Below are 13761 nucleotides of genomic sequence, written 5' to 3'. Positions count from 1 at the left end.
TTTTATTGTGTTGGAGTCATAGTTTTATTTTTTTGTTCTGGTGATATGTCTGGTTATAGTACTTTTCGTACTAGATATTAATTGATCATTTTTGGGGCATAAGCTGTTACATTTTGTAAAGTGTCTATGTTAAATATTTTTTTCACTTTTTGATATTTGTTTTTATATTTGTGTGGTCTTGTCTGTATTTAATTAAGTAGACAAATGCGATAATTTTTTAAAAATATTGTATTGGGGTGTGCCTGTTTTGCTCTCTGTTTACTTCTAAAAAAACGAAGTAGTACAATTTCTCCTCCGTTTCTTTTACCACAAGAGCTCTTAATTTAGGGTATGTTCATAAACGGTGGATTTGTTACAGAAATTTCTGTGACTGAATAATCTGTTATGGGGCAGATTCAGATATATGGGTATGGGATATGATTTTTGCACTAAATAAATATACATTTGGTTGACAATTTTATAGCATTTCAGTTAAAATTTATATAAAAGACAACTTTATAAGTCACCGGATGTGTTCATCTCTATTCATGCCTAAAGCTGTATTCAGAATTCTGCAGGTTGCCACTTACCAAAGTGCAGTGCATTGTGAGAGATGACAGTAACAAACTTTGCTGTAAATGTGGCCATACACATTAGACCAAGTTGAGGAAAATGGATTTATTTCTAAATATATTACAAATATACCGAATGGGTATAATTTAACAACGAACAATCGTTTAAGCTAGTCGATGACACAACGTCATCTTCTGAAAAGTAGTCGGCTGGGTTTGAAATTATTGTCCGATATTTGCTTGTAGTTGAGTGTATTTATTGGTCACTGAGTCAATACACACCCGATCATCTGTGAAAGACCAACTCACAGGAGAGGAAAGAAGGTGTGTATCGATGTCATGTTCGTTTGCTAACTCATAAGTGGGCGTGGAATTCCACCTTATTACAAATTCACTTATGCCAATAACTCAGCCGTTCCTCGCATGGTGTATTTAGTAATGTATGGCCACTTTGAACAACTGTAACGACTAATATGATCTAAAATGTGTATTCCTAAATCAGCGTAACGATCGTTTGCCAGACAAATGTTCGTTCAATCAGCTACCAAGTTCTATCTTATGTATATCGACACCTTTGGGTGTTTTTAGCCATATTTCGGGGCGTAAACGCCTCGAAATATGCCTTTGAAGAACGCTACTATAACGACGACAAACACCTTCCCATTGTAATCAATGGGAAAAACGGCATTTAGTTCAGGCGAGGCATTTTTTTACAGCGCTGTTTTAAAAAAAGGCGCGTAAAAAAACGCCACGTAAAAAGAAGGAGCTGTTTTTCATAGGGTCAATTGAAAAACTGCTCCAAATACGTCTAAAAACAAAAAAAAGCTCTTTAAAAAACGTTTTATGCTTCAAAAACAGCTGAAAATCAGAGGCTGTTTTGCGTTGAAAACAGCTCTGTAATTTTCAGCCGTTTTTACTTGTGCATGTGGACATACCCATTAGGTCTTAGGGTATGTGCACACGAGCGCGTCCGTTACGGCTGAAATTACGGGGATGTTTCAGCCTGAAAACATCCCCGTAATTTCAGCCGTACCGGCATGTGCAGGCGCTTGAACGCCGCGTCAATTACGGCCGTAATTGGCGCTGCTATTCATTGGAGTGAATGAATAACGGCTCCAATTACGGCCAAAGAAGTGACAGGTCACTTCTTTGACGCGGGCGTCTATTTACGTGCCGTCATTTGACAGCGGCGCGTAAATATACGCCTCGTGTGAACAGACAAACGTCTGCCCATTGCTTTCAATGGGCAGATGTTTGTCAGCGCTATGGAGGCGCTATTTTCGGGCGTAATTCGGGGCAAAAACGCCCGATTTACGTCCGTAAATAGGCCGTGTGAACATACCCTTAGGATAATAAAGAAGGTAGCTATAAATAACTCAAAATCAATATAAAAACTTGTATTTTCTAGATTTTTCAACAGGCCTCTACAGAATTCGAGTCTACATCATATATCTTGATAGCAGGACCCTTTGCTGCTGACAATTAATTCAAATAGGTATAAATAGGTATAAGCTAACGCTTCACAAATCAACTGTAAAGTATTTCCTAAATTCCATATTTCCAAGTTCATTCTTTAACTTTCTTTAGGTGTTCTTAAAAAGTAAAAGACTATGCTATTCGATCACTGGCTACTAGGGTATATTTCTTATAGTTTTAATTACAAATAAACCATTTGACCTTATTGAATATATGTCCTTTGTTTGCAATGATGACGACAAATTTATGGTGCAATTAAACGGGGATGTGTGCACGTTCTGTACAGATGGGGGAGGACACTAAGAATCATTATTACTGGTTACAATCCCAGTCTGACTGTGGACCAATGGGCCCATTACCAATGCAGAGAACATGATTCCCAGATAGTTGCGCCCCCTATTTGCAAGTAGGTGGCCGCACATGTTAGTGAATAGGAGATGCAGAAACAACCTTTGTCACTCAACTATTCCCATATCTTCCAAAGCCTATAAAGCTATGTTCACACAGAGTTTTTTGACGAGTTATTTTTTCGCGGAAACCGCGCCGCAAAACTTGTCAAAAACGGCACGAAAATGCCTCCCATTGATTTCAATGGGAGGCGGAGGCGTCTTTTTAGCCACGGGCGAAATACGCAGAGAAAAAGCCGCGAAAATCGGCGTGCAGGGAGAGGAAAATCTGCCTCAAACTTCCAAACGGAATTTTGAGGCAGAATTTCCGCCTGCAAAAAACTCTGTGTGAACATAGCCTAATAGAGCATGAGCAACCATCTCTCTACTGCAAATGAAGGATTGGGGACATTGGAGTCAAGGGTCACATCTTCAAAACCACAAAAAAGGCCATACTTACGAAGTGGGTGGGTGAAAACCCGTTCCCACATCTTGGCACCTCATAATGTGCTAGGTTGACCACCCCTTGTTTAGAGGGTCCTTTTCTGTACAATGAGATCCTTAGTGCACCCATTTTCTTGTCAACATTGTATAATTTTACATGACTTTGCCGTAATCAATGAAACATATGAATAAGTATCATATGCAGCATTTTTCTTTAGCCTTAAGGCTCTTGCACACGACTGTGTGTGCTGCCCGTGTCCCATCTGTGATCCATGAAAAGATAGGACATGTTCTATCTTTCCACGGATCGAAGAGTGGGGTCCATGAAAACAGACCCGATTCACCTACTGAAGTAAACGGCTCCGCGAAAACTACCAGGTGACACTCGGAGTGCCGTGAAAATCGACCCGAGTGGCACTCGGTCGTTTGCAGGAGGGCTTAGACCTCATTGGCAGTATTTAGTATTTGGAAATCTAAACCAGGAGTGGAACCTATACAGAGAAAAAGTATAATGGAAAGAGATATGTACTGCTACAGTGTTATAAACCCACTTCTGGTATTGGCTTACAAATACTGACCTAAATACTGCTGTGTCAATTCGGCATGCAGGTTTTTTTCCTGGTTTTATTTTTTAGCTTTATTTAACAACTCAACTCATCAATATTATGCAATAAAGCAGGGAAAATACAAGCATGGATGATCACATACAGTCCGCAATGAAGGTGCTTGAAAGTGGACAGAGTGGCACAAATTGATGAATACTGTTGCAGAAACTAGTTTTGGCACTGTGTAAACACTGCCATTAATTTGAGTGATGTGTGAGACATATTTATTATGTAAGTGTCGCAAGGCTCATAAGAAATGTCTCTAATACTAAAGACAGGTATAAATCAGGCACAAGCTCTACTCCAGTTCTGACCTGGCTTGTGCTCCACTGCTAAAAGGTGTGTTCCTATGGGGAAACAAGGGTTCAGTCACATGCGGCAGATTTTGTAGCAGAAATTTCTGTGACTGAAAATCAGTTCTATTCATCCATTCCGACCGAAAAACCGCACCAAATTGTGGTGCAGTTTTTCGTCCGGAATTTCCGCTGTGGAAAACCGCACGTAAAAAAAAAAGTTTATACTTACCCGTAGTCATGGTGATGCATCCTTCTGATGTCCTGCAACCCAGCCTCCTGGGAGAACCTTTCATCCCATGTGACTGCTGCAGCCTGTGATTTAAACGTCATCCCAGGAGGCCGGGCTGCAGGACATCAGAGGGACGCGCCGCCAAGACTATGGGTAAGTGTAACCTTTTTTTATTTCTTCGCAGCTTTTCCGCTGCAAAAATCACAACATCTGCTATTTGTTGCGGGTTTTACCTCTCCATTGAATTGAATGGGGATAGCCCACAACAGAAAACCAGTGATTAAAAAATGATTTATACTTTAAACAACCCATTTGCTAAACATTTACAACTTTTTTTTACGTTATACTGATGATATATTCATAGTGTGGACCGGGACATCAGACGAATTTTCACAATTTGTAAATGACCTCAATAGCAATAATATGAATATGAACTTTACTTATAAGTTCGGGGATCAAGAATTAGAATTTCTAGATGTGTATGTAACCATAATGGAGGGGCAAATGCAGACAAGGGGGTATCATATGCCTACTGCAACGAATACACTATTGAGGTGTCATAGCTACCACCCTAAACGTATCATGAAATCGCTTCCATATGCCAATTTTTAATGTTAACCTCTTCGCACGATGCTCCGCAATAGTACGTCCTACAGAGGGGTTGCTTCCCGCATCAGGACGTACAGTTGCGGAGTAGTTGCCGGTGCACACTGTCCTAACGGACAGTGTCCGGGAACCGGGAGGTCAGCTGTCACCGACAGCCAGTGGCGTAACTACCGCCGTAGCAGCAGTAGCGGCTGCTACGGGGCCCGTGGCATGAGGGGGCCCGTGTCGCCCGCCGGCACGGGCCCCCACCATGGCCGGAGGCTCCGCTAGCAGCCGCTATGGCTGCTACAGCGCGACGCCACTGAACACTACGGCAGAGCAGGGAGGTATCTCCCCGCTCTGCCATTAAACAAAAGACATGTATCCCCTATCCACAGGATAGGGAATACATGTGTGAACGCTGGCAGCGATAGGGAGAACGGGGGACTGAAAGTCCCCTGAAGTTCTCCATCACAAACCTCGGACTTCCGGGGTCAGTGTCGGCAGCTCCAGAGAAATGAATGGAGCGCCGGTCCCGCTTGTGCGCATGCGTGACCAGCGCTCCTTACATTTTTATTGAGCTGCGCAGACGCCGGAAGTCAGAGGTTAGTCATGGAGAACTTGGGGGACTTTCAGTCCCCCGTTCTCCCTATCGCTGCCAGCGATCACACATGTCTCCGCTATCCTGTGGATAGGGGATACATGTCTTTTATTAGGAAACACTGTAGGTCGCATTTTTTTGGGAGGGGTGACGCTGTATGGCGTTCCCTACAGGGGGGGGCTGTATGGCTTTCCCTACAGGGGGCGGCTGTATGGCGTTCCCTACAGGGGGGGAGCTGTATGGCGTTCCCTACAGGGGGGGGACGCTGTATGGCGTTCCCTACAGGGGGGGACGCTGTATGGCGTTTCCTACAGGGGGGACGCTCTATGGCGTTCCCTACAGGGGGGGCTGTATGGCGTTCCCTACAGGGGGGGCTGTATGGCGTTCCCTACAGGGGGGGGCTGTATGGCATTCCCTACAGGGGGGGCTGTATGGCGTTCCCTACAGACCCCCCCTGTACGGAACGCCATACAGACTCCCTGTAGGTAACGCCATACAGTCCCCCTGTAGATAGCGCCATACAGTCCCCCTGTAGATAACGCCATACAGCCCCCCTGTAGATAGCTCCATACAGCCCCCCTGTAGATAGCGCCATACAGCCCCCCCTGTAGATAGTGCCATACAGCCCCCCCTGTAGGGAACGCCATACGGTCCCCCCCCTGTAGGGAACGCCATACGGTCCCCCCATAGATAACGCCATACAGCCCCCCGTAGATAACGCCATACAGCCCCCTCTGTAGATAGCGCCATACAGCCCCCTGTCGATAACGCCATACAGCCCCCCCGTAGATAACGCCATACAGCCCCCTCTGTAGATAGCGCCATACAGCCCCCCTGTAGACAGCGCCATACAGCCCCCTCTGTAGATATCTACAAAGGGGGCTGTATGGCGTTATCTACAGGGGGTGTGTATGGCGTTATCAAAAGGGGGGGTTTGAAAAAAGGCACTATCTACAAGGGGGGGGTTGTGTGACACCCGGGGGAGGGGGGGCCCCAGTCAAAAGTTTGCTATGGGGCCCAGTCTTTCCTAGTTACGCCCCTGCCGACAGCTGACACTCCAGCCTTGCCGGTCAGCGGACCATCGCCGCTGATTTCGGCAATTAACCCCATAAATGCGGTGACAGATTGCGTTCGCCACATTTAAGGGGTTTGAAGCACATCGGCAGCCCCCACGAAGTGATTGTGGGGGCTGCCGATGCTTGTCGTGGCAATCGGAGGTCAGACAATGACCTCCGGGTTGCCATGTATGGAAGCCTTGGAGGAGCAGCCCCCGGCCGGTCCTCCGAGGCTTCCTGTCAGTGTGACTGTCACGTCACAATGACAGTTGGAATGCATGCATTACACTACGTAGGTAGTGTAATGTATTCCAGCAGCGATCAGAGCTGCAAGTCCAATTGTCCAATAGTGGGACAAGTGAAAAAAGTAATAAAAATGTTTTAAAAAAGTGTAAAAATAAAAGTTATAAGTTATATAAACAAACACTGCATTTTTTCCTATAATAAGACTTTCGTTATAAGAAAAAAATTGCTTGTTTTTCGTCACCCGGCTTGCAAAAAATTGTAATAAAAAGTGATCAAAAAAAATCGCATGTACCCCAAAATGGTACCAATGAAAAGTACAGATTGTCCCGCTATAAATAAGCCCTCACACTGCTCCGGTGGTGAAAAAATAAAAAAGTTCTGGCTCTCAGAATATGGCGATGCAAAATGTGCAGTGTTTTCTAAAAGCGGGTAACATCCGAACCATTTATCAGTGCGACACCGGCCACATATCTATGAATTATTATTTATTTACCGCATTATTATACCCTCTTATTATGCCCTGATGTTCTCCGCACAGATTACATATGTCCCCACATTATAAACTGAAATACCAGCGAAACCCAAAACAGAAAAACCACCAAGCAAAATCTGCGCTCCACAAGCAAAATGGCGTCCCTCCATTCTGAGCCCTGCAGCGTGCCCAAACAGCAGTTTGCGTCCACATATATGGCATCGCCATACACAGGAGAACTCGTTTAACGTTTTATGAGTTATTTGTCCTCAGTGGCACAAACTGGGCACAACATATTATGCACTAAAATGGCATATCAGTGGAAAATTGCAATATTCACACCATCCGCTGTGCATTAACCCCTTTGCGCACTATGATTTAATAGCACATCATGGTTTGGGGGTTGATGTATGGAGCGGGCTCACGTACTGAGCCCGCTCCATACGCTGCGGGTGTCAGCTGTCTATTACAGCTGACACCCAGGACTAACTGACAGGAACAGCGATCGTGCGGTTACAGAAGCCTGTAAAAATAACAATATACTGCAATACTTTAGTATTGCAGTATATTGTACCAGCGATCCAATGATCGCTGGTACAGGTCCCCTAAGGGGACTAACAAAATGTGTAGAAAAATTAAAGTTATTAGTAGTGACAAAGAAAAAAGTTTAACGTTAAAAAAAAAACCTTTTCCCATTTTTCTTCTAAAGTGATGTAAAAAAATAAACAAAATTGGTATCGCTACGTCCGTAAAAGGCCGAACTATTACAATATGCCATTATTTAACTCGCACGGTGAACACCGTAAGAAACTTAAATAATTGAAACCTCCAAAATTGCTGTAGTTTTCGTTTTTACCGCACGGCGAAAGCTGTAAAAACGAAAACCCCCAAAAATGGAATCAGATTTTTTTCCTATATTACTATATTTTCCTATTTTTTTTCAGTTTCCCAGTACTTTTGGCACTTTAAATGGTGTCAATAGAAATTACAATTCCTCCCGCAAGAAATAAGCCCTCACATCACTCTACTAAAAAGAAAAAAGTTATGGCTCTTGGAAGGCGGGGAGTGAAAAACGAAAATAAGAAAGCAAAAAATGAATCAGGAACAGCCCCCCGTAGATAACGCCATACAGCCCCCTCTGTAGATAGCGCCATACAGCCCCCTGTAGATAACGCCATACAGCCCCCCGTAGATAACGCTATACAGCCCCCTCTGTAGATAGCGCCATACAGCCCCCCTGTAGATAGCGCCATAGAGCCCCCTCTGTAGATATCTACAAAGGGGGCTGTATGGCGTTATCTACAGGGGGTGTGTATGGCGTTATCAAAAGGGGGGGTTTGTAAAAAAGGCACTATCTACAAGTGGGGGGGTTGTGTGACACCTGGGGGAGGGGGACCCCAGTCAAAAGTTTGCTATGGGGCCCAGTCTTTCCTAGTTACGCCCCTGCCGACAGCTGACACTCCAGCCTTGCCGGTCAGCGGACCATCGCCGCTGATTTCGGCAATTAACCCCATAAATGCGGCGACAGATTGCGTTCGCCCCATTTAAGGGGTTTGAAGCACATCGGCAGCCCCCACGAAGTGATTGTGGGGGCTGCCGATGCTTGTCGTGGCAATCGGAGGTCAGACAATGACCTCCGGTTTGCCATGTATGGAAGCCTTGGAGGAGCAGCCCCCGGCCGGTCCTCCGAGGCTTCCTGTCAGCGTGACTGTCACGTCACAATGACAGTTGGAATGCATTACACTACGTACGGCTGACAAGTGCATGACACTGATTGGTCACTGATTGGTCAGCCTCATACACTTCTTTACAACACCCACTTGGTCAAAAATAAAAACACACCCAGTTGGGCATTAAGAAACTAAATCCAAAATTCCTCATAACTTGCTTAAAAATGATCGTTTTTCAAAATAAAAACCACTGCTGTAATCTACATTCCAGCGCCGATCAGATTATGTAGAAGATAGGGCACTTATAATCTGGTGACAGAGCCTCTTTAAAGGAACAGTGTCACCACAATTTTTTTTTTAATATGTTAAAGATGTTAGTGCTTTATTAAAAACGTTTGGATTAATTTGTGTGTTTGTGTGTTACTTTTTCTTATTTTTACACTTTTTGTTCCCTATGGGGGCTGCCATTTTTTTTTACATTTCTGTATGTGTCGATTAACGACACATACAGACATGGAATACGGCAGCTCCAGTCCCATAGGGACTGCGAACGGGGCCCGTTCCATCCACTATCATGTACGCCGCTGTGTGGGAACGGCGCATGCGCCGCTCCCACACAGTTCAATTTGAAATGCGCGCCGTCCGGCGCCATTTTCCTGTGGACCGGAAGTCGCGGCCGGACAGTAAGATTACTACTTCCGGTCGCGACTTCCGGACTTGTGCACATGGAGCAGCGGCAGCAGACGGAGCGGATGGACCGGAGGGAGCGGCGGCGACTGGAGCAGGTAAGGGATTTCTATGTATGTTTGTGTTTCAGTGTGTGTTTACCTTTAAGTTTATATATGTGTAGGGACTACAGGATATTATTATGGTATCAGAGATGACTCTAGAATTGGTTGTGTTTAATTTTGGGATTTATCATAAAGTTTTTTATTTTTATCTTTATTTCAGTATTAAAACTTCAGAAATAATGTGGGGCGGATTAAAAATATTTATTCTCATATTCCAGTTTTTCCTTCTGTATAAGGCCTTGTCCACACACAACGGAATTGCTGCTGAAAATTTCTGCAGCAATTCCGTTGAAAGTCAAAGGCTTTCCACTGCGGCAAAAACGCACCAATTCCTGCGGTTTTTGACATCTCCCCTGAAAAACGCAGCAATTCTGCACACTTTCTGTAGCAGGAATTGACATGCTGCGGTCTGAAAATTACGCACCGCAGGTCAATTTTGGAAATCTTACTCAGCAAGTGGATGAGATTTGTTAAAACGCGGCAATTACGGAGCGTGGGGATGAGCCCTAAGAAGACTGGACACAGCACCCTCAGTGACAAGGAAAACTCACCTGATATTGAAATCAAATGGTATCCAGGTGATCACATGACCAATCCCGTGATCCAGTACAGACTGGACCCGGCAGAATGCCCTAGGGGGAGGCCACCATGATCAGGGATGTAGGCAGGGAAGGAGTTAAGGAGTTAGGAGGGGTGGTTAGGGGGCGGAGGTTAGTGAGGCGAGGCTAGGATACTTAAAGAGGCTCTGTCACCAGATTTTGCAACCCCTATCTGCTATTGCAGCAGATAGGCGCTGCAATGTAGATTACAGTAACGTTTTTATTTTTTAAAAACGAGCATTTTTGGCCAAGTTATGACCATTTTTGTAGTTATGCAAATGAGGCTTGCAAAAGTCCAAGTGGGTGTGTTTAAAAGTAAAAGTCCAAGTGGGCGTGTATTATGTGTGTTACATCGGGGCGTTTTTAATACTTTTACTAGCTGGGCGTTCTGATGAGAAGTATCATCCACTTCTCTTCAGAACGCCCAGCTTCTGGCAGTGCAGACACAGCCGTGTTCTCGAGAGATCACACTGTGTCGTCACTCACAGGTCCTGCATCGTGTCAGACGAGCGAGGACACCGGCACCAGAGGCTACAGTTGATTCTGCAGCAGCATCAGCGTTTGCAGGTAAGTCGATGTAGCTACTTCTTTCTGCAGTCCGGCCTCCTGGGATGATGTTGCATCCCATGTGACCACTGCAGCCAATCACTGGCTGAAGTGTCACATGCCTGCAACGTCATCCAGGGAGGCCGGAGAGGACGTCAGAGGAGGGAAAGGGTAAGTATGAACGGCTTTCTTCCGCAGCGGAATTTCCGTCTGGAATGTCCTGCGGGTTCCTGGTCGGACACGCTGCATGATTTTTAATCAGCGTATGCCTCCTGTGGAAACCTGGCCCTAGATTTCATTTTTAACTTCATAATATCGGAGGTATTTTGGACCTTAAACCCTTTACGCACCTGGACGTAACTGCACGACCTGGTGCGGAGGGTGAAGTATGAGCTGAGCCTGCTCCATACGCTGCAGGTGCCAGCTGTGTATTACAGCTGAGACCCTGCATTGACGGCCAGCAACAGCAATCACTCTGTTCCTGGCCGTATAACCACTTAGATGCCGCAGTCAATAGCGACCACGGCATCTAAGCTGTAAGAAAGAGGGAGGGCTGCCTCTTCCAACAGACCCCCCCATGATGCCATTTTGGGGTGTTGATGGTTGTAATGTCAGCCCGGTGGGCTAAATACCCCCAGGTCTGCCTCCTTCTGCAGGGCCTAACAGAAGTCTGTATAAATGATAATATACTGCAATACATTAGAATCGCAGTGTATTGTACCAGCGATCTAACGACCAGTGGTTCAAATCCCTTAGGGGACTATTAAAAAGTGTAAAAAAAAAAAGTTTCATGAAGTTTTCAGTAGTGAAAACAAATATAAATAAATATTAAAAGTTTTAAAAAAAAAAACATTGTCCCATTTTTCCTCTAAAGTAATGTAAAAAAAAGTCTGAACTGTTCCAATATACCATTATTGAGCACCAGAATCGCAGTTTTTTTGGTCACCTCAAAAATAAGAAATAATAATCCCTCACACCGCTCAATCGACGGAAAAAATAGAAATGTTGTGGCTCTCAGAATGTGGTGAAACAAATAGTTTTTTCTTTGTAAAAATAGTAAAATATAAAAAAGAAACCTATATAAATTTGGTATAATCGTAATAACATTGAGCTGCAGAATAAAGTTAAGTTTTTGTTTTCACCGAAAAAAAAAACCATGGAGGAATCAGTTTTTTCCAATTCCATCCCACAAAGAATTTATTTTCAGTTTCCCAATACATTATATGGTACTTTAAAGGGTGTCAATAGAAACTACAACTCCTCCCACAAATGAAAAATAAGCCCTCACACCACTCAATTGACGGAAAAATAACAAAGTTATGGCTCTTGGATGGCGGGGAGTGAAAAACGAAAACGAAAAAATGAAAAATGTTTTTTTTTCCCAAAGGGGTTAATGTTTACAATTTAGTGATCTCATTTGTTTTTAGAGATTGTGCTAAGGCAGCAAAAAATACCATCATTTATTTAATAAATTTTTTAAAGGTCGGTTTGAAGTTTGCATTTTAATGAGCTGCCTAGAAAGACACTGACTGTCAGCTGATGTTGACCACTCACAACCATCTTTGCCTTTTTTATTAAACTTTTACGTCATATACATGGTATTTGAAATGACTATGTAATAGAAGTTCCAAATCTTACTACAGCAAACCATTACTTAACCCCATATCCCCCTGCCTGCCAGTAAATCTGGTCATAGCCGTTATCAGGGTCCAGTGCAGGGGCTCCAGGGAAATGAATGAATTGATAAATTCACATAGGACTGAGAATAACATAACTAAAAATGACATTTATTTTTTACTCCAGCTTCTGTGACCCGCTTTATAAATATATTTTTATATCCCTATACTGTAGCCCTGAGCGTTTATTGAGCAATGACTTTGATTCTTCCCTATATTCATTTAGCACATGGGTAAAAAAAAAAAGTATTTCTATTTTCCAGCACAATATGACCATTAATAAAGCGGTTGTGTGCGAGGCCCAGAAATCATATTTATCTGGGACCAGGTTCTGCTTTGACATAAAGATGTTTTAAAAGTCTGCAGAGGATTAAAAATAAGAACATAACTGAGGCTGTGTTTTAATATACAGTACTTCAACAGATATCTGTATTTTTATATGTTTATATTTAGGTAACTGTAATTGGCATGATGGGTCTCATTGTGTTCTCTGGTTATAAACAAGAATGTTTCCATTCAATGTCAGCAAAAAGAATCTTGAAAATGTTGGGAAGCTGAAACTCAAAGCATCACGTGTATAAAAACTGTCTCAGAATTTTTGAAGCAAAACTAGTGCTGAAAAAGGTGCATACACTTGTACCATATTTATAAAGTGCCTGGTCGCCGTTTTTGCAGGATTCTTTTGTGCCCAACAGTTTTTCGTTTGGGAGTATGGTTCATTTTGACACGTGTGTTCCAAATTTATGTATTTTTTAACATCCAAATACAGACAGTCTATGCCAGGTCAAAGAAATTGCAGACTCAACCTCTCTTTTGACTTTGTGACATTTGTGTAACATTTTAGGCCTTGTGCATCTAGCAGAATATTCTGCAAGAGATTGTACAAAGGCAGACGGAGTCCCTGCGGCTCTGTAGTACAGAGCCTGAGGCATTCTGTATGCTGCAATGTGGCGCCTAGTACGGTGCAGTACTATGAAGATATTTTCCCATAGAGCTAATTCTTTGTAGAAGAATAGCGTCATAATATGGCATAGGCATAGAATCCGGGCCCATAGAAGTCTATAGATGCCATATTATGGTTCTGTACAGCTCAGACTGTGATACAGTAGTATGCATGAGGTCTAAGGCTTTAGTGAGCATGCTCCAAAATCGAGTACTTGCATACATTTTACATACATGCCTGCAACAATTAAAGGAGTTGCCAGGTTCGGTTTCAGTGAATTAATGTTTATTTTTTGTGAAATTTAAAAGTTATAACATTTTCCAATATACCTTCTGTGTAAATTCCTTGCGGTTTTCAAGATCTCTGCTTGTTGTTATTTAGTAGGAACATTTATTGTTTGCTTATTTCCAGTGGATACAATTCTGTCCATAGCTCGTTACATTATGCGCATCAGAGCCATGTCTTCTAACAATCCCGGCTCCTGAGCGATCATCACAAGACCATGGACAGAATTGTATTCACTGGAAATAAATAATGAATGTTCCTACTGAATAACAACAAGCAGAGATCTTGAAAACCATGAGGAATTA

Source organism: Rhinoderma darwinii, chromosome 1 (genome assembly GCF_050947455.1).
Source record: "Rhinoderma darwinii isolate aRhiDar2 chromosome 1, aRhiDar2.hap1, whole genome shotgun sequence".
In the NCBI taxonomy this organism is placed as follows: Eukaryota; Metazoa; Chordata; class Amphibia; order Anura; family Rhinodermatidae; genus Rhinoderma; species Rhinoderma darwinii.
The sequence above is the reverse complement of the archived record's forward strand: the minus strand, read 5'-3'. Positions refer to the sequence as shown.